At 44.7% G+C, this 27,068-nt stretch overlaps 1 protein-coding gene across 1 annotated transcript in view; it reads left to right on the top strand.

The window, feature by feature from the left end:
- Nucleotides 1-27,068, top strand: part of rps6kc1 (ribosomal protein S6 kinase polypeptide 1) — a 182,846-nt gene that overhangs the window by 150,381 nt on the left and 5,397 nt on the right. The gene's annotated exons all lie outside the window — the stretch shown is intronic.

Genomic DNA, 27,068 nt, shown 5'->3' on the forward strand with positions numbered 1-27,068 from the left:
TACCAAATTGTAATGCTAATAAAACAATACTTTTCCTCAGGCCTTTGTTAAGTTTAGAAGGACTGTGTTTTCATATGTTTAGATTTAGCATTTAAACTGAAGCTCCCTCAAATTCTGAAACTAATTCTGCAGATTAAGGTGTTACGTGCATTAATGCAATTTAATCAGTTCATTTTCTCATTGATTCTTTAAATTGAGGTGTTAAGCAAAATAAAACCTAGAAAACATGATGTTGCTGTTCATCATTGCTCTCATAAGCTGTTCAACATGTAAACTGAAAAATTACAGGGTAAAAATGACTTCTGACCATTTAGTTTTGTTTTAGTCTTTAGGTGCATTGTTCACTAGCTATCTGGATAGTACTCTGAGGTAGGACTTTTAGCCCCCGATGGGGTCAAGCAGAGAGGCGGGCGGGTGTGAAAACTCACACTGCTGGCTGGCCAGTTTTCCAGCACCATCCTGCTCCCATGCCATTTTCCCACAGGTAGGATGGGAGGTCGGGGGGTGGGGGGGTGCGGGTAGATATCAGGGCTACCTGTGGACAATTGGCGGGTAGCCATTTGAGTACTTAAAAGGCCTTGAGGCCTATTGTTAAAGGCCGACTGGAAATTTGAATCGAGGAAAAGCCCAACATGCAAAATGGAGGTGGCATACCAGAAGTTGCAGGGGAGGGGCCAGTGGTCAGTGCTTCAGGCAGGCATTGAGGCCCTTCCCACCTACCTGGCTTCAGCTGTAGCCACAGGCCACCCTATGGAGGGCTCCCCCTCCACGATGGTGACCTGCCTGCTGATTCTATTTTTTATTGAACTGTTTAAAAAGTTAGAGAGAGCAGCTCCATCCTGAGGCACCCTCTCCCTCACTTACCTGTAGGGACAGCTTCCTGCCGCTTCAATGCTGGAAGGTTTCCTATTGGCCCTCCAGCTTCAAAAGCCTACCAGCTGCCCTTAATTGTACAGCAAATCCGTCCTTGGCCACTAATGGGCAATTTGGGGAAAATCACTGCTTGGTGTCTATTTTCCCCATATGTCAGGGTTCCGAAGCCCATGGGGAAGATTCTAACCCTAATGTTTGCTGTAGTGCTTTAGTTACAATGTGTAACCAGTAAAACATAACCAGTTACACTTTGTTGCATTATTTTGCTGATTTCAATTCCTTTCCTTCTGTTCCAATTGATTAAAAATCAACATAATCACAGGATAAGGGGTAGGCCGTTTAAGACTGAGATGAGGAGGAATTTCTTCACTCAGAGGGTGGTGAATCTTTGGAATTCTCTACCTCAGAGGGCTGTGGAAGCTCGATCATTGAGCATGTTCAAGACAGAAATTGATAGTTTTATGGAGAGTAATGACATCAAGAGAGAGTGCAGGAAAGTGGCATTGAGGTAGTTGATCAGCCATGATCAGATTTAATGGTGGAGCAGGCTCAATGGGCTGAATGGCCTACTCCTGTTCCTATGTTCCTATTACTACTTATTCCTTTGACTCCTTAAACTCCTATCCTCACTTTGCTATTCTTGTATAAAAAGGTAGCAAGGATTTTGTTCCACAGTAGGAAGGCCAAATAAAGTAATGTGATAAGAAACAATACATTGTAAAGTAATGCAGGAATAGTCATACTGACAGTTAATTTGAGCTGTATTAATTTACATGGCTAATAGGCCAATTATTCATATTTACTGTAGAGTATTTTGTTCAACTTGCAGGTGCTACATGTTTTTTAATTACGTTCGACAGTCCAATGTGGTATCAGTTGTGATTTAATTTAACCCTAATGGTCTGAATGTTAACAGTATTATTTTGTGGGAGCCACATCATTTTCACCTGATCAGATACAGGTGGATTGAAACGGATTTTGAGGATATTTTCCTGACAACTGTTGAGGACAGCTAAATGGGGTCTTGCCGTCAAACATGACGGTGTGTTAGCATGAATCAGACTCAGCATATTTTTATGGGAAAAACTGTAATAATAGCAAACGACCTGCAGGAGTCATGCACTACTGATGAAATTCTTAGCAGCAATGCTTACAAATATAGTGTCCACAGAAAAGGACAGTTGGTATAACAGACTTCAAGTAAATTATTAACTGGACAGAAGTTAGAGATTGACTCAAGATTAAATACTTAAGTGTAGAAGGCCCATTACCTCTGTGACTTACCCTGATGGGAATATTGGAACGCCCCAGTGCAGTATTAATTCTGGTTGCTGCAAAACTATATTTTAAAAAAATGCTAGTCTGCACTGAAATCCAGATCCATAGAAACTTGAAGGACTGGTGTTCATACCCATCTTGTAGATTTATGTCATGAGTTTCTTTTTAAAGCTTTTATATATTGAAAATACTTGAAAGCCTGGAGAGGAGAAATAAGACAGTATAAGAAAATAAAAGCTGAATTTTTCTAAGACCAAGTTTTCTCTACCTATGGACTCTGACACTAGCTTCTTGTTGTATGCAAGCTTCTAAATATGCTTTCCATTCCTCCCCCTTCAAGTGATTATTTTTCAGATGACAGCACATCTCTGTGTCGAAGGTGACCTTGTACCCTTTTGTCCTGTAGTCTGTACTATTAATAACTTGACAATGACCCATATTCACGTAACAAAAACCACCAGATGTGGGTTATCATAAAAGATGAAAATACTCTGATATGCTGCTTATTTCAGAGGCATCAATCCTCATAACTAGCATCTTACCTGGTGAAGTGCTATTTAGCTATTGAATAAATATGCTTTATTTATAAATCATTGTTTTTGTAGACTTTGTTCTTTAAAGAAGCAGCTTTCATCTATATTTTCCACAATTAAAGAAAGTAACCTAACGTATTTTCACTCATCTAGGAGGTAGGATTCTGTTTCTTCTTTAAATGGTTTATCAGAAGTTCAGCCAGTTATCCTGTTTCTTTGCAGATAGGTGGAGTGGCAGGCAGGTTACTGTTAGTGTACTGTTTGGGAAAAGGGACCAGGTAAGTAGAATTATCAGTAAGGCTGAACACTCTACCAGCACTCAAAATGGCAGGTAGCAGGAGTGTCACTTGGCTTAAGATTAATGAAAAATATTCTTCTAAAAACAAATAGTAGAATTGCAGTATTAGTGATTCCACCACAAACAACAGGAATTATGGCTTCCCATTCATTGAGAAGCAAGTGTCACAGAGCAATTTCATACATCAACCAAGCTTTGAACCATTTAGTAATGGTGCAAGTGAATTTCTGATAGCCATGTTGTTCCACATACATTCTATATACATTGAGTAAATATTCTCGTCTCCTAATAAAGAGACCTCCATTCTTTAGCTTGAAATAATGCTGACAACAAGAGTAAATGGTTCCTTTCTTCTCTTCAAATTGAGACTGCTTCAATTTGTACACTATCCATATACCACCACGTCATTTTGACCAAACTGGTTTTGTTTTACTAATTTGTCCACATACACTGCACCGAATGAAAATGTAAAGGCCAGTGTTGGCCTTGTCATTGCTATGTTTGCGTTTGAAAACGGAGCAGTATTAGTTGGGAAATGGAGAAGGATTTGGTCCCACCTTCATCCTTCTGGTTTATGAGGCAGTTTTCTGGCAGACACATTTTGCAGGCACAGAGAACTCCCATTCAAAGAAAGGAGTGAGGCACATTAACCAATGTAAATAAGAGCAGTGGTGGGATGTAGACTATTTTGTATCCTGTGGGTATGGGGACGCTGAGTGGTGGGATGTAGACCTTTTTGTATCCTGTGGATTAGGGGACGCTGAGTGGTGGGATGTAGACTATTTTGTATCCTGTGGGTATGGAGATGCTGAGTGGTGGGATGTAGACTCTTTTGCATCCTGCGGGTATGGGGATGCTGAGTGGTGGGATGTAGACTCTTTGGCATCCTGTGGGTATGGAGATGCTGAGTGGTGGGATGTAGACTCTTTTGTATCCTGTGGATTAGGGGATGCTGAGTGGTGGGATGTAGACTCTTTTGTATCCTGCGGGTATGGGGACGCTGAGTGGTGGGATGTAGACTCTTTTGTATCCTGCGGGTATGGGGACGCTGACTATCCAGTACATCCATGAAAATCTGGCTGGAGGCAGCAACTTGTTAGAAAATCAAATCGTTAGAAATAACACTTTTATGTTTAGTGTGGTTAAAAGGTAGTGGAAGAGAGCTAAATTAAAAATGAATATTATTTGGTGCGAGTAAGGTGAGAGAGCAAAGAGGTACTAACTAATTTGAATATGTTGTAGCCTTTGAATTAAGAGAAATCTTCTTTCTTTGTCCCATGCCAGCAGCATGCTGGAAACTTTCCAAGATGGGATTCAAAGCTGTAAGGGAGCTGCTGTGCTTTCTAGTCAGCACTGATTTTTTAATCTCTCAGAACCACGGCATTCACACCCAGATGCGGTAACAGGGTGCTTAGAAAATCATAGTATGACTGGGCAGAGTCAACATGGATTTATAAAATGGAAATTGTGTTTGACCAATCTGTTAGTTTTTTTGAGGTTGTAAGGGGGATCTGGTGGTTACCCTAGTTGTGGGGAGGTAGTGGCATAGTGGTATTGTCACTGGACTAGTAATTCAGAGACCCAGGGTAATGCTCTGGGGACCTGGGTTCGAATCACACCATGGCAGATGTGAAGTTTGAATTCAATAGACTTTTAATACTAGGTTTTTAATAATGACCATGAAACCATTGTCAATTGTCACAAAAACCCATCTAGTTCACCAATATCCTTTAGGAAAGGAAATCTGCCATTACCTGGTCTGGTCTACATGTGACTCCAGATCCACAGCAATGTGGTTGACTCTTAAATGTCCTCTGAAATGGCCTAACAAGCCACTCAGTTGTATCAAACTGCTAAAACGTCTAAAGGGAATGAAACCAGATGCGTCACCTGGCATCTGCCTAGGCACCGGAAATGGCAATGGCAATCTCAGCCCTGTCGACCCTGCAAAGTCCTCCTTACTAACATTTGGGGGCTGGTGCCAAAATTGGGAGAGCTGTCTCACAGACAAGTCAAGCAACAGTTTGACATAGTCATATTCACAGAATCATACCTTACAAATAATGTCCTAGACACCACCATCACCTTCCCTGGGTATTCCTGTCCCACTGGCAGGACAGGCCCAGCAGAGATGGTGCCACAGTGGGAGGGAGTTGCCCTGGGAGTTCTCAACATTGATTTCTGGACCCCATGAAGTCTCATGGCATCAGGTCAAACATGGGCAAGGAAACCTCCTGCTCATTACCACCCCGAATCCCCCCCCCTCAACCCAAACTCAGCTGATGAATCCATACTACTCCATATTGAACACTACTTGGAGGAAGCACAGAGGGTGGCAAGGGCGCAGAATGTACGCTGGGTGGGGGACTTCAACGTCCATCACCAAGAGTGGCTCGATGACATGACTACTGACTGAGCTGGCCAAGCCCTAAAGGACATAACTGCTAGACTGGGTCTGTGGCAGGTGATGAAGGAACCAACAAGAAGGAAAAACATTCTTGATCTCATCCTCACCACCCTGCCTGCCGCAGGTTGTGTGGCACTACCATCGTGCTAAATGGGATGGATTTCGAACAGATCTAGCAACTCAAGACTGCATATCCATGAGGTGCTGTGGGCCATCAGCAGCAGTAGAATGTCCAACACCAAGTTACAATCTGTAACCCCATGGGCTGGCGCATCCCCTCAATCTACTATTACCATCAAGCCAGGGGATCAATGAAATGTGCAGGAGGGCATGCCAGAAGCAGCACCAGGCATACCTAAAAATGAGATGTCAACCTGGTGAAGCTAAAACACAGGACTACTTGCATGCCAAACAGCATAAGCAGCAAGTGATAGACATGGCTAAGCGATTTCACAACCAAAAGATCAGATCGAAGCTCTGCAATCCTGCCATATCCAGTCATGAATGGTGGTGGATGATTAAACAGCTTACTGGAGGAGGAGGCTCCACAAATATTCCCATCCTCAATGATGGGGGAGCCCAGCACATCAATGCAAAATATAAGGCTAAAACATTTGTAACAATCTTCAGCCAGAAGTGCCGAGTGGATGATCCATCTCAGCTTCCTCTGGAGGTCCCCAGCATCACAGATGCCAGTCTTTAGAAGTTGCAGTGCCCCTAGCCAAGCTGTTCCAGTTCGGCTACAATACTGAACTTCTTCTCTACAAGCAGTTTGCAGTGGTCACTCCTATTAGTACAGTCATGGACAGATGTACCTGCGATAGATAGATAGATTAGTGAGGGTGAGGCCAATTGTGTTGGTTCTCTCACCACCAAGTGTAGGCCTAGTCTGGCAACTATGTCCTTACCATCTACCATTGTGCCACCTCGTCTGGTAGGTCTGTCCTTGCCAGTGGGACAGGACATACCCAGGGGTGGTAATGCAGGAGTCTGGGGTATTGACTGGCAGGTGTGATTCAATGAGTGTGTCAGGGATTGAAGTATAAGAGTACAGAGGTTTTAACTGCAATTCTATAGCACCTTGGTGAGACTACAGCTGGATTACTGTTACAGTTTTGGCCTCCTTAACTAGGTAGAGTCATTTTACATTACTAGTGAGAGAAATTCGCTCTCAAACTATCCATGTGCACCTACTCAATTGCTGTTTTCTGGCTTCACGATTCGACTCAGTGAGTCCGCATTCAAGACTTTTATTTCAATGGGATTGGAGTCCAGATCAAGCTTAAAGAGTTAAAAACAAATACCTGCACAGACATAGATGGTATTTATCTCAGTGTTGAGGGAAACTAGCAAGGAAATTTGTGAGGCACTGACACCATTGAGGATTCCCATGAACATTGGGAGGCATTAGTGAATTGCAAAAAGCTCATGTAGTGCTCATATTTAAAGGTGTTGCTAAAACAGTCACCGGGAACCACATACTCATTAGTCTCACCTCCGAGCCAAGTAAATTAAAAGAATCAACTGAACTTTTTTGCACAACGATAGCATAATTTGAGTTCTTTGAAGAAGTTATGAGCAACATGGATAAAAGAGATGAAAGTAAAATACCACAGATGCTGGAAATCCAAAATAAAAACAGAAAATGCTGGCAAAACTCAGCAGGTCTGGCAGCATCTGTGGAGAGAGAAACAGAGTTAACGTTTCAAGTCCGTATGACTCTTCTTCAAAATATGAAGAGGGTAACCTGTAGATGTGGTGCACTTGAATTTCCAAAAGGCATTTGACTAGGTGCCACACCAAAGGCTATTGCATAAAATAAGAACTCTCAGTGTAGGGGATAACATATTAGCATGGATAGTGGATTGGTTAGCTCACAGGAAATAGAGAGTAGGCATAAATGGGTCATTTTCAGGTTGGCAAGATGTAATCAGCAGAGTGCCACAGGGATCACTGCTGGGGCCTCAGTTATTTACAATCTATATCAATGGTTTGGATGAAAGAACTGAATGTATGGTTGCTAAATTTGCTGATGACTTAAAGATAGGAGAGTAAGTTGTGAGGAGGACATAGGAGTCTATAGATAGGTTAAGTGAGTGGGCAAAAAATTGGCATGTGGGGTACAATGTGGGAAAATGTGAACTTGTCCACTTTGGTAGGAAGAACAGAAAAGTAGCATATTATCTAAGTAGGGAGAGAGATCACAGACCTCTGTGATACAAAGGATCTGAGTGTCCTGGTACATGAATCGCAAAAAGTTAGTATTCAAGTACAGCAAGTGATTAGGAAGGCAAATGGAATGTAATTGCCTATTGTGAGGGGAATAGAATATAAAGGAAAGTTTTGCTACAGATGTACAGGGCATTGGTGAGACCACATTTGGAGTACTGTGTACACCATTTTGGTCCCTTTATTTAAGAAAGCATATAATTACATTAGAAGCAGTTTACTCGACTGATTCCTGGGATGCAGGGGTTATTTTATGAGGGAAGGTTGGACAGGGTAGGCCTGTATCTATTGGAGTTTAGAAGAAATGAGAGGTGATCTAATAGAAACATATAAGATACTAAGGGGACTTGACTGGCTGAAAGGATGTTTTCCCTTGTGGGAGAGACTAGAATTAGGGGACACAGCTTAAAAATAAGGGATCCCCCTTTGAGATGAAGATGAGGAGAAATTTTTTCTTTTGGGGGTTGTTAGTCTGTGGAATTCTCCTGTCCAGAGAGCAGTGGAGGCAGGGTCATTGAATATGTTTAAGGCTGAGTTAGTTAGATTCTCGACTGACAAAGGACTCAAAGGGTATAGGGAGTAGACAGGTAGGTTGAGGCCACAATCAGATCAACCATGATCTTATGAAATGGCGGAGCTGGGTCAAGCAGCTGAATGGCCGGCTCATGCTCCTAAATCGTATGTTTGTATGTAATAGACAGCAGTCAACATACCTTTAGATGGGGAAGATCCTGCCTGACCGATATCCATTTCTTTGAGGGGCTGGCAACTCCATTGACATTTTAGTTTTATTCATTCAGTGTGGGCATTGCTGTCAAGTCCATAATTTATTGCCCATTCCTAATTGTTTTTAACTGTGTGGCTTGCTAGACCATTTCAGAGGGGAATTAAGGGTCAACGATATTGCTGTGTCACACACAGGCTGGACCGGATAAGGATTTCCTTCCCTAAAGGACATGAGTAAACCAAATGGGTTTATTGTGACAATCCAATAGCTACATGGGACAGAATTTTACGTTCCCCCACTGGTGGATCTGTAAGTGGGGGTTGGTAGCCGTAAAATTTGTCGGACGGCCTTCCCACTGGGCCCCCACCCGCCCTGATCTCTCTGCAATTTTACTGTGGGATGGGCAAGACCTAGGCCAGACGGCTGGCCCTTGCCCCAGTTGAGGCCCTTAAGTAGCTAATTATTGACCTCAATTTTCAGGCTGGCAAGAGGTGTCCAGGGGCAGGGGCAAAAAGTTATCCTGCTCAGCCCTAGGTGGGAAGGGAGGGGGTGTTGTGGGAGGGGTGTGGTTGCCTCCATCAGCAGCCTCCTTTTGACATAGACCCCCTCCCCCAAAAGAAAAGGGCTAGCCCCTGCGGGTCCTCCCTCCGGCAACACCCCATCCCCTCTGCTCACTTCCCCAGCCCACCCTGAGACTCTAAAACCTACCTGGTCCTGGACTCCAGGACTTAGGCTCTGGGGACTGCTTGCAGTCCCAATCCTGTTCACTGCAAGTTATTGTGCTGCAGGGACTTGAGAGCTTGGCCAACAGCTCTCTTGAGGCGGGTCTTCCTCCCGAGTAAATGGCTGGGGGGGTGGGGTGGGGGGTGGGAGAGTGGGAGAGAAGTCCCACTTCCAGCCAACTAATGTGTGTTGGAGTGTTAAATGGCTGCGCTCCAGGCAGTATCGGCGGCATGTGTTCTCTGCTGACTTCTCAGATGGCGGGAAGGCAAATTTCACCATCCTCAAAATCCTGGCCATGGTCACCACTACTGTGACTAACGTTTTATTTATTTATTAACTGAATTTTAGATCCCCAGTTGCAGTGGTGGAATTTGAACTCATGTCTTCAGATCATTAGTCCTGGCCTTTCAATTACTAGCCTTGTAGCCTAAACGTATTGTGACCATTCCCTCACTGTGGTAAACCCCATGATGTGTACTTAGACTTCCAGAAGGCATTCGATAAACTTTCAAAAGGAATTTGATAAAACTTCAATGTGAAAGATTACTAATTAAGCTGAAAGCTGTGGGGATTCAGAGTAAAATTTGAGTATGCGTAATAAACTGGCTGAAGGCTAGGAAACAAGTCCCGTTATGCAATAATGTTAGAGTGTGTGTGGAGGGAGATTACTGAGTGGGATACCTCAGGACCTAGCATTGGAACCACTGCTGTTTCTAGTTTTATATCAGCTTCTTGGATCCAGAAACTCAATGCAGCTTACTTAAACTCAGAAAGGCAAAGAAGTCGCAGAAGATACCCCAAAACAATGGAATGTGCTAAGCAAAATGAGTGGGCTGACCAATGACAGATGAAATTTAATGCAGACAACTTTACATGATTGTATCTAGGAAGGAAAATGGGAAACATTTACACTTCAAAATTGGTGTTGAAATAGATGAAGCTGAAAGAGACCTAGGAGTCGGAGTAGATTCAGTTCTTGTCATGTCCAACCAATGCAGAACAGCAATCAACAAAATCATTAAAATGTTGAACTACATAAACAAAACAGTAGAATAGTAGTCTGAGGAAGTCGTGAAAAAAATTGTGGATGTTCTGGTCATCCTGCATCTTGAATACTGTATCCAGTGGTTTCTGAAAATGAAGGAGCCAATCATTGAAATCAAGCATCAGAGGCAGTGCAGAGGAGAAATGTGAGGTGGGTCCTTTGAATTGGGGGTCTGAGTTATCTGGACAATGCCTAGCTCTACCTCACCACCGCCTCTGTCAACCCCTCCACTCTCCCTAAATTATCACTACTTGTCAGAGATAAAGTACTGAATAAGCAGAAATTTCCTGCAGTTAAGTGTTGAAAGATAAAAACCATGGGCCCAAACTTTCCAATGGCTCTGACCCTGATCAGACAATACCCACTTAGCTTCCTCTGGTTTTTCTGGGCCGTCGCCCAATGGAGGATCCTTCCAAACTCACTCAGTGCAGGAAACCTTGGCGACTTCAGCAAAGGGAAACCGCGCAGAAGCCAGGCACCCTTTTTACAGCACTAGCTGCCGTATTCTGGTAAGTAAAGAGTTTAACTATCCCAAAGCTCCTTTGAAAAACTATGGAGAGAAGTTAAGTGGATAGGGGTAAGGTGGGTAGGGTGGGTAATGTGGGTAGGTAAGGGGTAAAGTGGATAAGTGGATAGTGTGGTTGAGGTAAGTGGATAGGGTGAGATAAGTGTGTTGGAAGTATGGTGGCAGATGGGATACATTGCTGTAATGTTTCCATCCCTCCCTCCCTCCTCAAACCTAAAAAAAGAGAGGAAGAGGCAGTGTCTTCAGGAGTGCACCAGACCTGTGAGGGACACTCTTCTGAAAGTAGATTTTAAAGAAAAAGCAGCTGATTGGTGAGTAAATCCTGGGAGCAGACTCGGAGGGAGGAGCACCGGAGCGGTGAGTATAAATCTAGCTTACCTCGGGGATTCACAGCCTTGTCTCCAGGGAGCAGACTTGAATGGAGGAGCACTGGAGTGGTGAGTATAAATCTAGCTTACCTCAGGGATTTCCGGCCTTGTCTCCAGGGAGCAGACTCGGGGGGGAGGCGACCTCGGGGCACAGTAACTGAAGCCAAAACTGAAAATGTGACATCACAGGAAAGCTGTGACCTAATTGGTTGGTAGGAAATCACCAAATTTGAAAAAAAAAACACTGCAAAGCTAATTAATAAATTAATTATCTAAGTCGAGATGGCTGGGCAGGTGATGTGCTGTAGCTGTATGATGTGGGAGCTGGCAGATCCCATTGCGAGCCGCAGTGACCACATCTGCAGCAAGTGTTGGTTGCTGGAGGAACTCCGGCTCAGAATTGATGAACTGGAGTCCGAGCTCTGGATGCTGCGGCACATCCGGGAGGGGGAGAGTTACCTGGACGCTTTGTTTCAGGAGGCGGTCACACCCAGTAGATTAAGTACCTCAAGTTCGGTCATGGTCAGGGTCAGCAGGGTGTGACTGCAAGTGAGGCAGGTAGAGAGATCCTGTGTTCAGGAACAGAGGAGCCTCAGCTCTTGACCTTGTCCAACAGGTACGAGGTACTTGCTCCCTGTGTGGATGAGGAACAGGGCTGTAGGGAGGATGAGCCAGCTGACCATGGCACTGTGGCACAGGAGGCCATTCAAGAGGGGGGAGCAAAAAGACAAGTGGTAGTTGTAGGGGATTCTATAATTAGGGGAATTGATAGCTTCCTTTGTAAGCAGGATCGAGAGTCCCGCATGGTATGTTGCCTGCCCGGTGCCAGGGTGAGGGACATCTCTGACCGGCTTGAAAGGATATTGGAGAGGGAGGGGCAGGATCCAGTTGTTGTGGTCCACGTCAGGACAAATAACATAGGTAAGACTAGGAAAGAGGACCTGTTTGGGGATTATCAGGAACTAGGAACTAAATTAAAGAACAGGTCCTCAAGGGTTATAATCTCCGGATTACTACCCGAGCCATGTGCAAATTGGCATAGGGACGCGAGAATAAAGGAAGTGAACATGTGGTTAAAGGAGTGGTGTGGGAAAGAGGGGTTCCATTTTGTGGGGCACTGGCATCAGTATTGGAACAGGAGGGATCTGTACCGTTGGGACGGTCTCCACCTGAACTGATCTGGGACCAATGTTCTAGCGAAAAAGGTAATAGGGTGGTCAACAGGACTTTAAACTAGAAAGTTGGGGGGAGGGAAGGGTAAAACTCCAGGAAGTATGACTAATGGGAAACAAAGCAGCAGGTTAGCGTGTTGGGGGGTGGATTCAACTTCATGGAAAATTATGAAAAAACTGAAAAGAAAGGAGAGCCCAGGAGAGGCTATTAAAGTCCCCAGAACACAAAATAGGACAGAGTGTTTGGAAAGGGCTAGAATCCTACTTCAAGCACATCAGATAAAGGGACGACAATGAGAAAGGGGACGGGAAACACAGTACTGAAGGCGTTGTATCTGAATGCACGCAGTATACAAAATAAGGTAAACGAGCTTGTGGCGCAGATTGAAATTGGCAGGTATGATGTGGTGGGCATCACGGAGACATGGCTGCATGGGGATCAGGACTGGGAGCTAAATATACATCCTATTGAAAAGATAGGCAGGTTGGCAGAGGGGGTGGGGTTGCTTTGTCAGTAAGAAATGAAATTAAATCGATAGCAAGAAACGACGTAGGGTCAGATGATGTAGAATCTGTGTGGGAAAAGTTGAGGAACCTCAAAGGTAAAAAAACCATAATGGGAGTTATGTACAGGTGTCAGAACAGTAGTCAGGATGTGGGGCACAAGATACACCAGGAGATAGAAAAGGCGTGTAAGAAAGGCAAGGTTACAGTGATCATGGGGGATTTCAATATGCAGGTAGACTGGGAAAATCAGGTTGGTAGTGGATCCCAAGAAAAAGAATTTGTAGAATGTCTACGAGATGGCTTTTTGGAGCAGTTTGTGGTGGAGCCCACTAGGGAACAGGCAATTCTAGATTTAGTGATGTGTAATGAGGCAGATTTGATAAGGGAGCTTAAGGTGAAGGAACCCTTAAGAGGAAGTGACCATAATATGATAGAATTTACCCTGCAATTTGAGAGGAAAAAGCTGGAATCAGATGTAACGGTATTACAGTTGAATAAAGATAACTACAGAGGCATGAGGGAGGAGCTGGCCAGAATTGACTGGGAGATGAGCCTGGCAGGAAAGTCAGTGGAACAGCAATGGCAGGAGTTTTTGGGAGCAATTTGGGAGACACTGCAAAAATTCATCCCTAGGAAGAAGAAGCATACTAAAGGGAGGACGAGGCAACCATGGCTGACAAGGGAAGTCAGGGACAGCATAAAGGCTAAAGAGAAAGCATACAATGCGGTGAAGAGCAATGGGAAACCAGGGGATTGGGAAGCCTACAAAGACCAACAGAGGACAACTAAAAAAGAAATAAGGAGGGAGAAGATTAAATATGAGGGTAAACTAGCCAGTAATATATAAGAAGATTGCAAGAATTTTTTTAGATATACAAAGGGTAAGAGAGATGCAAAAGTGGACATTGGGCCGCTGGAAAATGACGCTGGAGAAGTAGTAGTGGGGAACAAAGAAATGGCAGAGGAACTGAATAGGTACTTTGCGTCAGTCTTCACGGTGGAAGACACGAGCAACATCCCCAAAGTTCAAGAGAGTCGGAGGGCAGAGGTGAGTATGGTGGCCATTACCAGGGAGAGGGTGCTAGGAAAACTGAAAGGTCTGAAGGTGGATAAATCACCTGGGCCAGATGGATTACACTCCAGAGTTCTGAAGGAGATAGCTGAAGAGATAGTGGAGGCGTTAGTGGTGATCTTTCAGGAATCACTCGAGTCAGGGATGGTCCCAGAGGACTGGAAAATCGCTAATGTAACCCCCCTGTTTAAGAAGGGAGTGAGGCAAAAGACGGGAAATTACAGGCCGATTAGCCTGACCTCGGTTGTTGGTAAGATTTTAGAGTCCATTATTAAAGATGAGATTTCAGAATACTTGGAGGTGCATGGTAAAATAGGGCAAAGTCAGCATGGTTTCATCAAGGGGAGGTCATGCCTGACAAATATGTTAGAATTCTTTGAGGAGGTAACGAGTAGGTTAGATAAAGGAGAGCCAATGGATGTTATCTACTTGGACTTCCAGAAGGCCTTTGACAAGGTGCCACACAGGAGGCTGCTCAGTAAGATAAGAGCCCATGGTGTTAGAGGCAAGGTACTAGCATGGATAGAAGATTGGCTGTCTGGCAGGAGGCAGAGAGTGGGAATAAGGGGGTCCTTCTCAGGATGGCGGCCGGTGACTAGTGGAGTTCCGCAGGGGCCAGTGTTGGGACCACTTTATACATTAATGATCTAGATGAAGGAACTGAGGGCATCCTGGCTAAGTTTGCAGATGATACAAAGATAGGTGGAGGGACAGGTAGTATTGAGGAGGCAGGGAGACTGCAGAAGGATTTGGACAGGTTAGGAGAATGGGCAAAGAAGTGGCAGATGGAATACAATGTGGGGAAGTGTGAGGTCATGCACTTTGGTAGGAAGAATAGAGGCATAGACTATTTTCTAAATGGGGAGAGAATTCAGAAATCTGGAGTGCAAAGGGACTCGGGAGTCCTAGTCCAGGATTCTCTTAAGGTTAACTTGCAGGTTGAGTCGGTAGTTAGGAAGGCACATGCAATGTTGGCATTTATTTTGAGAGGACTAGAATATAAAAGCAGGGATGTGCTGCTGAGGCTTTATAAGGCTCTGGTCAGACCACATTTAGAATATCGTGAGCAATTTTGGGCCCCGTATCTCAGGAAGGATGTTCTGGCCCTGGAGAGGGTCCAGAGGAGGTTCACGAGAACTATCCCAGGAATGAAAGGCTTAACATATGAAGAACGTTTGAGGACTCTGGGTCTATACTCGATGGAGTTTAGAAGGATGAGGGGGGGATCTGATTGAAACTTACAGAATTCTGAAAGGCCTGGATAGAGTGGACGTGGGGAAGATGTTTCCATTAGTAGGAGAGACTAGGACCCGAGGGCACAACCTCAGAGTAAAGGGAAGACCTTTTAGAACGAGATGAGGAGAAACTTCTTTAGCCAGAGAGAGGTGTATCTATGGAATTCATTGCCACAGAAGGCTGTGGAGGCCAGGTCATTGAGTGTATTTAAGACTGTGTTAGATAGGTTCTTGATTGGTAAGGGGATCAAAGGTTATGGGGAGAAGGCGGGAGAATGGGGTTGAGAAACTTATCAGCAATGATTGAATGGCGGAGCAGACTCGATGGGCCGAATGGCCTAATTTCTGTTCCTATGTCTTATAGTCTTATGGGTGAGCTGGCGGCAGGGTAGAGTAGTGAGGTTGGGTTAGGTCAGGTTGTGGGGAGAGTTGGACAGTGGCAGCTAGTCGGGTTGGGGGTCAAGGAGGAAGTCGGTGGGGGTGATTAGTTGTGGGGTCAGGAGGAGATCAGGGGGATCAGTGTGAGTAGTTGTGGAGTCAATTGTAAAGTTACCGAGGAGTTAGACTAAGACTTTTCTGACTAACATTTCCCCGGTGACTTTTCAGGTAAAGTCCAAAGTCTCCAACTCTAACTCAAGAATTGGAGGCCTTTTCAGAGGGTCCCGCGGAGCAGAGAAATTGCCCAGTTTGGACTTCCCAGGCAATTCCCACAGAGTTAGTGCACTGGGACTTTTGAGGGGTCCTATAGTGCATTTTGGGTTGTACTTTGGGTCTCTGACAATCCGGAGCCTGAAGATCTGGGCCATTGTTTTTGGTCTCCATGAGGAACTCCATTCCCTAACTACAGACTTTATCTCACTCCCTGGTAAAGGTCTAAGGCTCCATCAGTCTGTGCACAACCTTGGTGTCATATTTGACTCTTTGAGTTAAGCTTGTGACCACATATCTGCGTCATCAACAAGAATACTTATCTCCACTTCGGGAACATCATCCACCTCAGCCTATGTGCTGTTGAAGCTCTCATCTGTGTCTTTGTTTCCTGTAGAATTGACTATTCCAATGCATTCCTGGACAGCCTCCCACATTTTACCCTCTATAAGCTTGAGATCATCCAACCCTGCTACCTATGTCCTAATTCTTACCAAGTCCCATTCACATATCTCCCCTGCTCCTCTCGCTGACCTACATTGGCTCTGGGTTAAGCAATGTCTGGATTTTTAAACTCTCATCCTTGTTTTCAAATCCCTACCTGGCCTCACCCCTCTCTATCTGTAATCTCTTCCAGCCCCGCAATCCTCTGAGGTATCTGCACTCCTCCAATGCCGGCCTTTTGGGCATCCTGTTTCTTTTAATTGCTCCACCAATGGTGACTGTACCTTCGGTGCCTAGGCCCGAAGCTCTGGAATTCCCTCCCTAAACATTTCAGCCCCTCTCACTCTCTACTCTTTTAAGACACTTCTCAAAACCTACCTCTTTGACCAAACTTTTGGTCACCTGCTCTGATATCACCTTATGTAGCTCAGTGGCAAGTTTTTAAATTTTTTTTTCTGCCTGTGAAGTGTCTTGGGATGTTTTATTACCTTAAAGGCACTTTATGAATCCAAATAGCTGTTGTTGTTGGATAGGAGGTATATAAGGTAGTAAATGGTATAGAAAAGGTTAATTTTCTATGTGGGGCAAGGAATACAGTTTTAAACTAGTAAAAAGTAACTTTGCGATTGATATCAGGTTTTCTTCACGCAGAGCGATTAACACCTTGAATGGCTATCCAAGCAGTGAGGAAGATGTAAATCATTTAAGAAAAGCAATGTGGAGTGACCTTGATAAAGATGAATTAAGATGGGCCAAATGGCTTTCCTCATCCATATACGATTCAGTAGGCTTTACATAATAGGAGAAAAGCAGAAATTTCCCCTAACAGATTGTTGATACTATTGTTACCTTCTGTTTTCTTCATATTAAATGACCTTCATTGCACACCATTTCCCTTTAACACACATAGCTAAAATTACAATCACTGAAAACTGAATTAATAACCTTTGTATTTACTGTTTTATTTCCCTATGATGTGGGGGTTTAAGGAATTACCCCTGACCATCCTTTCTGATGTTATCATCAATCACTATTTAAATAGAATATTTTTAAATAAGCGAAAAACACAATTAATAATTTTATAATAGTTTGATTGTTGTTTAGAAATATGAGTGGATAGTGAAACTTGGCTGTTTATTTAAGACTATAGGAAAGTTGCTGTGAAGGAGAGAGGATATTTTTTAACACCATTTTTCAAGAACAATTGATTTGCTGCTTCTCTGAAATGAATAGCTGTTCTTCCTTTTACTTGAATTAGACAGAGTAGATTATTTGAGATGCATGCAATGTAAAAGATGTAATAAAGATCTCTTTTACTCTCTTAACTCATTTGATTTAGACACTTCTGGGGAAGTAACAATATCTTATTGGGAAGTGTGTAGTTTCTTCCTTTGCATGAAAACATTTTTCTTAAACGACAGGTGGAACTCCTTCATTTGAAAACGGAACCTGCCTCACCATGCTGATAATCGCAAAATGTTTTACTTCAACTACAATCTTCCTCTTTCAGAGTTGACATTGAATTTTTTGGCTCCTACTCAAACTTTCGTTTATGTAATACACCCACTGGCAAATGTACTTCAATAATGAGACTGTGTTATTTAACCCATTCACGCCTAAGAATTTCTGGAGTTTTCTAAAGCCTTAATGGGACCTTGCTTTTGGTGTTTTTGACATTTCAAGAGACTTCAACATCAAAATGACACAGCTGTAGGCAAGCACTATGCTGATCAGTTAGTATTGCCATTGAGAATTCAATCAAAATCAGGAATCCACGTTTATTAAAAGGTGTCATGTTACCAGTAAATTTCCAGAAATGAAAACAATACAAATATAAATGAAAAGAATTATAATTAAAGCCATTTTGTTAAAATCAGTAGTGAATTCTGATAATGCTACATGGTGTGTTCCTGACTTCGGCAAGTTACTGAGCATAGCAGTGTGAAGGAACTGAATTAATATGCACAGCTGAAATAGCACATTAAATAATATATCAGAGGTTGACCACCTTTGCTAGGTTTAGGGTAGATGGTGAACATCAAGGGCAAAAGGCCCTGTTCACCATGTGTGTAAGTATGACCTTATGCCCAAAGTATCTGATAATGCAATGTGCCTGAGGTGAACAGTAAACCCTCATGCTGCTGATAAGCTCAGCAATTAAAGCAAGGTGCTTCATGTTCTCCTGGTCTCTCTAATTGATTGTCAAAAACACGCTGATGAACCTTATGGCCTCAATTTTAATCTATTGCACTAACCTGCCTCATTCCCAACCACGATAATGTTTAAGGCAGTAATTCGGCTTCTGGGTGAAGCTCCCATTAAAAGCAGGTGGAGTCTACTTAAGATTCAAAAGTCACAGAACAAAAATGTCATTGATGCCGTGACTTAATTTAAATGTTCAGGTAATGGGAGGCCCATGGTATGTGTTGCCTGGCAGCAGAAATGTGGGGGGTGGAGCCCACTGGCCAAGGTAAGTTTTCAATACATTATCTCATTTTGAACCCTTTGGGTGTCAGGAGGAGCAGGAAGGCTCCTACCAGGCTCTTGAAGAAACCTTGGGGCCTACCTAGCTGTGTCATTCCCCTGGTCTTCTGGGAATCCTCAATCTTGTCATCCCTTGACCAAGCATTGTGAAGACAGAGTCCCGATCGCTTGCTGATATCTGATTGGATCGCAAATATGGAATCACTATCTCTCCCGATGTTGAGGGAATTTCCAGCCCATTGATTCCTGTGTGCCATTCCCACTGGTCCTCAGCTACAGCCTCTTGTGGCCAAAATGCAGTTAGTGAATTTGCAGGTGTTAGGTTGAAGGCTGGAAAATTTTATTTAAGTTAAGCCCTCCCATTAAGATCAGCAGCGCCCTCAAGTCCCTGACCTGTCTTGAGTGCACCATCTGCTACTGGACTCACACGCAGCCTTAGTTTAGCCAAAATGTTATTGAATGTCAGAACAGATTAGAGGGGCCATACGCCTATTCCTACTTCTGTGTTCTTCCTTCCCCCACCATTAAAATAAAGGCCTGTATCTTGGGTTAAAAACTATGTATCAGGTACATTAAAAAAAATCGATATTGGAAGCCAGGGCAAGCATAGTAGATTTCACTGGTTTACAGAAACACTTGGGCCTGAATCTTCTGGTTGGCGTGCAGGGGTGGGCCCCGCTCGCTGACGCATAAAATGATGCGCGGTGACGTCGGATGTGCGTCCTGATGTCACCACGTATCATTCCGATCTTCAGTTCGGTGGCTGCACACACCGGAGTTGGCCAAGCGCCCGCCGACTATCAAGGGCCTATTAAGGCCATTTAAAAACCAATTGAAACCATTAAAAGAGCTGCCCATCCAACCTTAAGGTTGGCGGGCAGGCGAAAAGCTCAGGCGGTGTTCGCATTTCTCATGAAACCTCATCCACGGGCGGAATGAAGGTTCATGAAGGCTTTATAAATTATATTAAAAATTTTAATTGAGATACATAAACATGTCTCAGCTCATGTGACACTGTCACATGAGGGGACATGTCTGAGTAATTTTTAAAATTCTGTTTTTCCATTTTTCACACTAAAATTAATCTCCCTGAGGCACGGAGCTGCCTAAGGGATCTGCGCTCTTTCATGCGCATGCGCGAAAGAGCGCAGGTCCCGGCTCTCCCTCCACCCCCGCCCACACAGGGAGTGCAGAGCGCTTCTGGGTGCGCGTCACGCTGGGCAGGCCTTAATTGGCCAGCCCACATAAAATGCCGGTGCACAGCCAATCACGGGTAATGATTGGCTGCACGCCTGTCCACTCCCGCCAAGCCCACACAACGGGGAGAAAATTCTCCCCTTAAACATTTGAGGGGTGTTTCTGAAATTTTTCACTCTTGGCAGGGTGTGGTGCTCAGGAAATCATGTTAATGCAGATCATAATATTCCATCCATCATGGACGGGCAATCGCTAATCTTCCATCCATTAACTTTAATGGGTTGAAAATTACCAGCACTTGCCCGTTCAGGGCTTCTGGGTGCCCTCAAGATGACATCATCAGAGCAGCTAGCTCGGGGGGATTACTGAGCAAAAAGGTGTGATGGAACTGAATTAACAGTAATAGACATGCTTTCCACCTGTCATTGCTCATTCACCAAGTACTGCCCTCCCTCAGCTGATGAATCAGTGCTCCTCTATGTTGAACACCACTTGGAGGAAGCACTGAGGGTGGCAAGAGCGCACAGTGTACTCTGGGTGGGGGACTTCAATGTCTATCATCAAGAGTGGCTCAGTAGCACCACTACTGACCAAGCTGGCCAAGTCCTAAATGACATAGCTGCTAGACTGGGTCTGCAGCAGGTGGTGAGGGAACCAACAAGAAGGAAAAGCATACTTGACCTCATCCTCACCAACCTGCCTGCCGCAGATGCATCTGTCCATGACAGTATTGATAGGAGTGACCACTGCACAGTCGTCGTGGAGATGAAGTCCCGCCTTCACATTGAGGATACCCTCCATCATGTTGTGTGGCACTACCAGGGTGCTAAAAGGGATGGACTTCGAACAGATCTAGCAACTCAAAACTGGGCATCCATTAGGCACTGTAGGCCATCAGCAGAATTGTACTCGAATACAATCTGTAACCTCATTGCTCAGCATATCCCCCACTGTACTGTTACCATCAAGCCAGTGGGTCAACCCTGGTTCAATGAAGAGTGCAGGAGGACATGCTAGGAGCAGCACCAGGCATACCTAAAAATGAGCTATCAACCTGGTGAAGCTATAACACAGGACTACTTGTGTGCCAAACAGCATAAGCAGCAAGAGCTAAGCGATCCCACAACCAACGCATCAGATCTAAGCTCTGCAGTCCTGCCACATCCAGTTGTGAATGGTGGTGGACAATTAAACAACTCACTGGAGGAGGAGGCACCACAAATATCCCCATCATCAATGATGGAGGAGCCCAGCAAGTCAGTGGAAAAGTTAAGGCTGAAGCCAGAAGTGCCGAGTGGATGATCCATCTCAGCCCCCTCCGGAGGTCCCCCGCATCATAGATGCCAGTCTTCAGCCAATTCGATTCATTCCACGTGATATCAAAAAACAGCTGAAGGCACTGGATACTGCAAAGGCTATGGCCCCTGACAATATTCCGGCAATAGTACTGAAGACTTGTGCTCCAGAACTTGCCATGTCCAGTACAGCTACAACACTGGCATCTACCCGGCTATGTGGAAAATTTCCCAGGCACGTCCTGTACACAAAAAGCAGGACAAACCCAACCTGGCCAATCAACCTGGCCCCATCAGTCTGCTCTCCATTATCTGTAAAGTAATGGAAGGGGTCATCAACAGTCCTATCAAGTGGCACTTGCATAGCAATAACCTGCTCACTGATGCCCAGTTTGGGTTCTGCCAGGGCCACTCAGCTCCTGATCTCATTACAGCCTTGGTTCAAACATGAACAAAAGAGCTGAACTCCTGAGGTGAGGTGAGGTGAGAGTCACTGCCCTTGACAGCAAGGCCGCATTTGACTGAGTGTGGCATCAAGATTCCTAGAAAAACTGGAGTCAATGGGAATCGGGGAAAACTCTCTGCTGGCTGGAGTCATACCAAACACAAAGGAAGATGGTTGTGGTTACTGGAGACCAGTCATCTCAGCTCCAGGACATCACTGCAGGAATTCCTCAGGGTAGTGTTCTAGGCCCAACCATCTTCAGCTGCTTCATCAATGACCTCCTTCCATCATATGGTCAGATGTGGGGATGTTCGCTGATGATTGCATAATGTTCAGCACCATTTGCGACTCCTTAGATACTGGAGCAGTCCATGTCCAAATGCAGCAAGATCTGGACAATATTCAGGCTTGGGCTGACAAGTGGCAAGTAACATTCGCGCCAAACAAGTGTCAGGCAATGACCATCTCCAATAAGAGAGAATCCTACCATCACCCCTTGACATTCAATGGCATTACCAACACTGAATCCCCCACTATCAACATCCTGGGGGTTACCATTGATCAGAAATTGAACTGGACTAGCCATATAAATACTGTGGCTATAAGAGCAGGTCAGAGGCTAGGAATCGTGCGATGAGTAACCTGTCCACCATCTACAAGGCACAAATCAGGAGTGTGATGGAATACTCCCCATTGCCTGGATGAGTGCATCTCCCACAAAACACTCAAGAAGCTTGACACTGTCCAGGACAAAGCAGCCCACTTGATTGGCACCCCATCTGCAAACAATTCACTCTCTCCACTACCAATGCACAGTAGCAGCAGTGTGTACCAGCTACAGGATGCACTGCAGGAATTCACCAAGTGTCCTTCGACAGCACCTTACAAACCCACAAACACTACCATCTAGAAGGACAAGGGCAGCAGATAGATGGGAACACCACCACCTGGAAGTTTCCCCTCCCCCCCAAGTCACTCGCCATCCTGACTTAGAAATATATCGCAGTTCTTTCACTGTAGCTGGGTCAAAATCCTAGAACTCCCTAACAGCACTGTGGGTGTACTTACACCACATGGACTGCAGTGGTTCAAGAAGGCAGCTCACCACCGCCTTCTCAAGGGAAATTAGGAATGGGCAATAAATGCTGGCTTAGCCAGTGAAGCCCACATCCTGTGAATGAATAAAAAAAATTCTAAAATAGATTCTTTTCAGAAACACTATCAAGGTTACCTGCCTTTTGAATCAACAGCAGCTTGCAGTTATAGTCTTTCTCGTGGTAAAGCATAACTTCACAGGAGCATTATCAAATAAAGTTTAATCTTGTTGCATTGCCCATGGAATAAAAGGGACTGTGGCAACATGAATATGAAGTTGGCAGAATGATAGGCAGCAGAAAGAAGTGGTGATTGGCTGTTTTTCTGACTGGAGGATGGTATATAGTGGCGTTCTCCAAAGGTCACTGGGGTTTTCCTCCTCGGAACAAAGGAGATTTGGGGAAAGTTGGTAGAGATGTACAATATTATGACAGGTTTGGATAACGTAGACCAGGAATAGCTGAATATACAAGGACTAGGGGAGACAAATGTAAGATTTTGGACAAAAGATGTAGGGGGAATGCGAAGAAGAATTATTTTAAATGGTGAGTGGTGATGACCTGGTACTCGCTGTCCATGAGGTAGAGCTGATCAATGATTTTGATAAGAAATTGGATGGGCACTTGAAGGCCGTGAACTTCCAGGGTTACGTGGATAGAGCAGGGTAATGGTACTGACTGGATTGCTGCACGGAGAGCTGCCACACTTCAGTGCCTACTGGCCTCATTCTGTGTCATAAACGGCTCTGTGACATCCCACAGAGAGCATTATAAAACCATATGTAACACCGAGTCACATAAGGAGATATTAGGTCGGATGACCAAAAACTTGGTCAAAGAGCTATGTTTTAAGGACTGCCTTAAAAGAGGAAATTGAGGCAGAGAGGCATGGTAAAGGGAGGGTATTCTAGAGCCGAGGGCCTCAGCAACTAAAGGTGTGAGTTCAATGGTATAGTGATTAAAGTCAAGGATGCTCAGGTGACCAGAATTGGCGCAGGTATCTTGGAGGGTTTTGGGGTAGGAGGAGATTACAGAGGTAGGGAAGGGCGAGGCCATGGAGGGATTTTAAAATGAGGATGAGAATTTTCAAATCAAAAATGCTTCAGCGGGAGCCAGTGTAGGCCAGAGAGCACAGGGGATAGAGTTAAGACACGGACAGAAGAATTTTGAATGATCTTAAGTTTTTGGAGATAGAATGTGGGAGACCAGCCAGCCTTGTGTTGCCGTGAGTGTGAAGGAGGTGACAAAGGCATGAATGAGAGTTTGCGAGGCTTCAGCTACAAGGATAGATTGATGAAGCCGGAACTGTTCTCCTTAAAGAAACGAAAGTTGAGAGGAGATTTGATAGAGGTGTTCAAAACCATGAGAGTCTGGACAGACTAGATAGGGGCAACTGTTCCTATTGGTAGAAGGATCAAGAACCAGAGGATCTAGATTTACAGTGATTGATGAAAGAATCAGAAGTAACATGAGGAAAAGCTTTTTTACATAGTGGGGGGAGGGTTAAGATTTGGAATTCACTGCCTGAGAGTGTGGTGGAAGCAGATACAATTGTGGCTTTCAAGGGAATTGGATAATTACCTGAAGAGAGAAGATTTGCAGGGTTATGGGGAAAAGGCAGGGGAATGGGACTGGCTGAGTTGCTCTCGCAGAGAGCTGGCATGGACATGGGCCAAATGGCCTCCTGTGTTGTAACCAGTTTATGAAAGGAGATATTAGGACAGGTGGCCAAAAGTTTGGTCAAAGTAGTAGGTCTGAAGGAAAGTCTTAAAGGAGGACAGGGAGATAAGAGGCAGCGAGGTTTAAGGAAGGAATTCAAGAGCTTAGGGCTTATGTAGCTGATAGCACAGCTGCCGACTCCCATTCTCAATTTCCCTAAAATTGCAAACCCAAAAAGAAGAACAACGATTTTACTTTCAATAAACTACTTTAAATGTCTGATCTACCATTTCAAATGAAGTTAACTTCTGGCAAACTTTGAGTTTCTACTACCATGTCGTATTAGTACAGGCAGATACTCAACAAGCAGCACATTTTAGAAAAGCTCTAAGCCTGTTTCAAATACCTTAGGCCAAAAATTAGGTTGATCCTGTTTTCAAGCATGGAGTCACGATTACCCTGCACTCGGCCTGGTTAAGGCAGGCCACAAGTAAGCTTTGCGCTGCCCCCTCAATTGAATGATTGATTGTAGCGTTCAGCTGCCTGGCTGAATGCTCTACTGGGCGCTCAGCAGCATGCGTGGCCACCAACATGTGTTTCAGCCAGCCTGTACCTCTTAAAGGCAGTGTGTGCCTTCTAAAGGGGAGCTGCATTCATTACACACAAGCTACCACTGACTGCCTGTATTGCAAGTGGCTGTAAGGCAAAGGACACCAAATGCAGCAAAAGGGAAGATGTGGTGCTGGGGGACGTGTTCAGGAGGAGAGAGACCATAATTCCATGGGGACTGCAAGGCCCTCAAGGAACGCCCTCAGAAGGGAATGGGAACCTGTGTCCAGGGAGGTCAATTCCCAGAGCCTGTCCCCGAGGAACTGGCCCCCTTGTTGGGTAGGGTCTTCTATTGAGACTGCTCCTCCTCCCTTTGTGTGCAGTTTCCCCTCTTTGCAGCCTCAACTCCATCTCCCTGTTGTTTTGCTGATCAAGCGGGACTGAAGCTATAGCCCCCAAAACCAGCAGCCTCTTTATGAACAGATCGCGAAGCTCCTCTGCCATCCCTGTCAGAATGCAGCCACACTCCCTTCCACAAACTTTTCAAAAGCTCCTGAAGCAGCCCACTTGATTGATGCCCCATCCAGCATCTTGAACATTCACTGACTGACCAAGGGTTTTCAGGGAACATTTCTCCCACCTCCACCTCAGCCAGGAACAGTTCCTGAGGTGCCTGCATTTCACCAAGGTTACAGAACTGTGCCACCTCCTTCAACAGCCTTGTAGCAGAGTGAGGACAGCGCTGCCAGTGGCCGTCAAGGTTACCTTCACTTTTAGTTTCTATGCAACCTGATCCTTCAGAGCAGAACAGAGCAGGAAACATTTTTCAGTTCGGCACCCAGCGAGAAGTGATGGAGGCCCTTTACACCATGAAAGGCGAATTCTCTCCAATTAGAAACAGGAAGAGCGAGCATGGGGCTTTTCCGAGGTAGTGGGATTTTCATGGCACAGGGAACCGTTGAATGCATGCACTTGGCACTGCAGTCATATGTAAACAGGGCGAGGTACTGTGGCTGCAACAAGGTTCCATTCTATTAATGCACAATTAGGATGCAACCATGCTCAGATCACGCCAACTATCCTGTCAGCAGTGTATACCATCTACAAGATGCACAACAGCAACTCGCCAAGCCACCTTCGGCAACACTTTCTAAACCCACAACTTCTACCACCTAGAAGGTCAAGGATAGCAGATGCATGGGAACGCCATCACCTGGAAGTTCCCCACCATCCTGGCTTGGAACTATATCGCCATTCCTGCATTGTCACTGGGTCAAAACCTGGAACTCCCTCCCTAACAGCACTGTGAGTGCAACCTGCACCACACGGACTGCAGTGGTTCAAGAAGGTGGCTGACTCAACTTTTCAAGGGCAGTTAGGGATGGGCAATAAATGCTGGCCTTGCCAACAACCCTTACGTCCCAAGATAAAAAAAAGTTGAATGGCTGGCCCTTTATAACGTTGGAAGCTGGCAATGAGTAAGGCAGGGCATTCACCGAACCTGCGAGGGCAACTTTGTGGAACATGTGTTAAATTAACCTGAGAGGCTGTTTGACGTCATGATTTTTCCATTCTGCATGCTTCTGATGCATGGTACATCTGTTTTAGTGCCCTTCCAAGTGTGGGACGCTGTGCAGGCTATCTTAGAAATGGCCGGAAGCTTTCTGCAAGCCATTTTGAGGGCCTCTGACTCTGGTATTGCCAGTACAGCAGCATTGCAAAGCTGAATTTTTCAACCCTTATTCTTTTCAGTGCTAAGATTTATATTTCTGGCAACTTCTTGGAGATTTTCAGACAAATGAAATATGTACTTTGTATGAAATTGACAATGAAAAGTGAACCATAAATACATTAGTGTTTATCCTATGATCACTTTGTATGCCTCTGGTTCACTTCCTCTATGCAATAGAGCAAAATAATCCTTTCACTTCAAAGAAATTGTTCTGTTAACTAAATCAAGGAAGCAAACCAATTTGTTCAGGCATATTTGAGCCTTATGTAAATGAAACTCAGTATCTCAACTAATAGGGCAGTTACACTATACACTTTGTGGTGGTGTGAAATAGTTTCTTGCATGCAAGAATGCACAGAACTTTCTTTTCCCTGGCTAGGGTGAAATGCACTGCCAGAAAAATAACTTGCCTATACTTCCCAGAGCATTGTTCCGGGGTAATGGTGTGTGGGTAAGAGGGGAAACCATTGCTGGATATGCGCTGCTATGTTCACATAGGAAAGATTGGAATCAAACAAAGGCAGCCTC

The sequence above is a fragment of the Cetorhinus maximus genome, chromosome 14 (genome assembly GCF_964194155.1).
Source record: "Cetorhinus maximus chromosome 14, sCetMax3.hap1.1, whole genome shotgun sequence".
Taxonomy (NCBI): domain Eukaryota; kingdom Metazoa; phylum Chordata; class Chondrichthyes; order Lamniformes; family Cetorhinidae; genus Cetorhinus; species Cetorhinus maximus.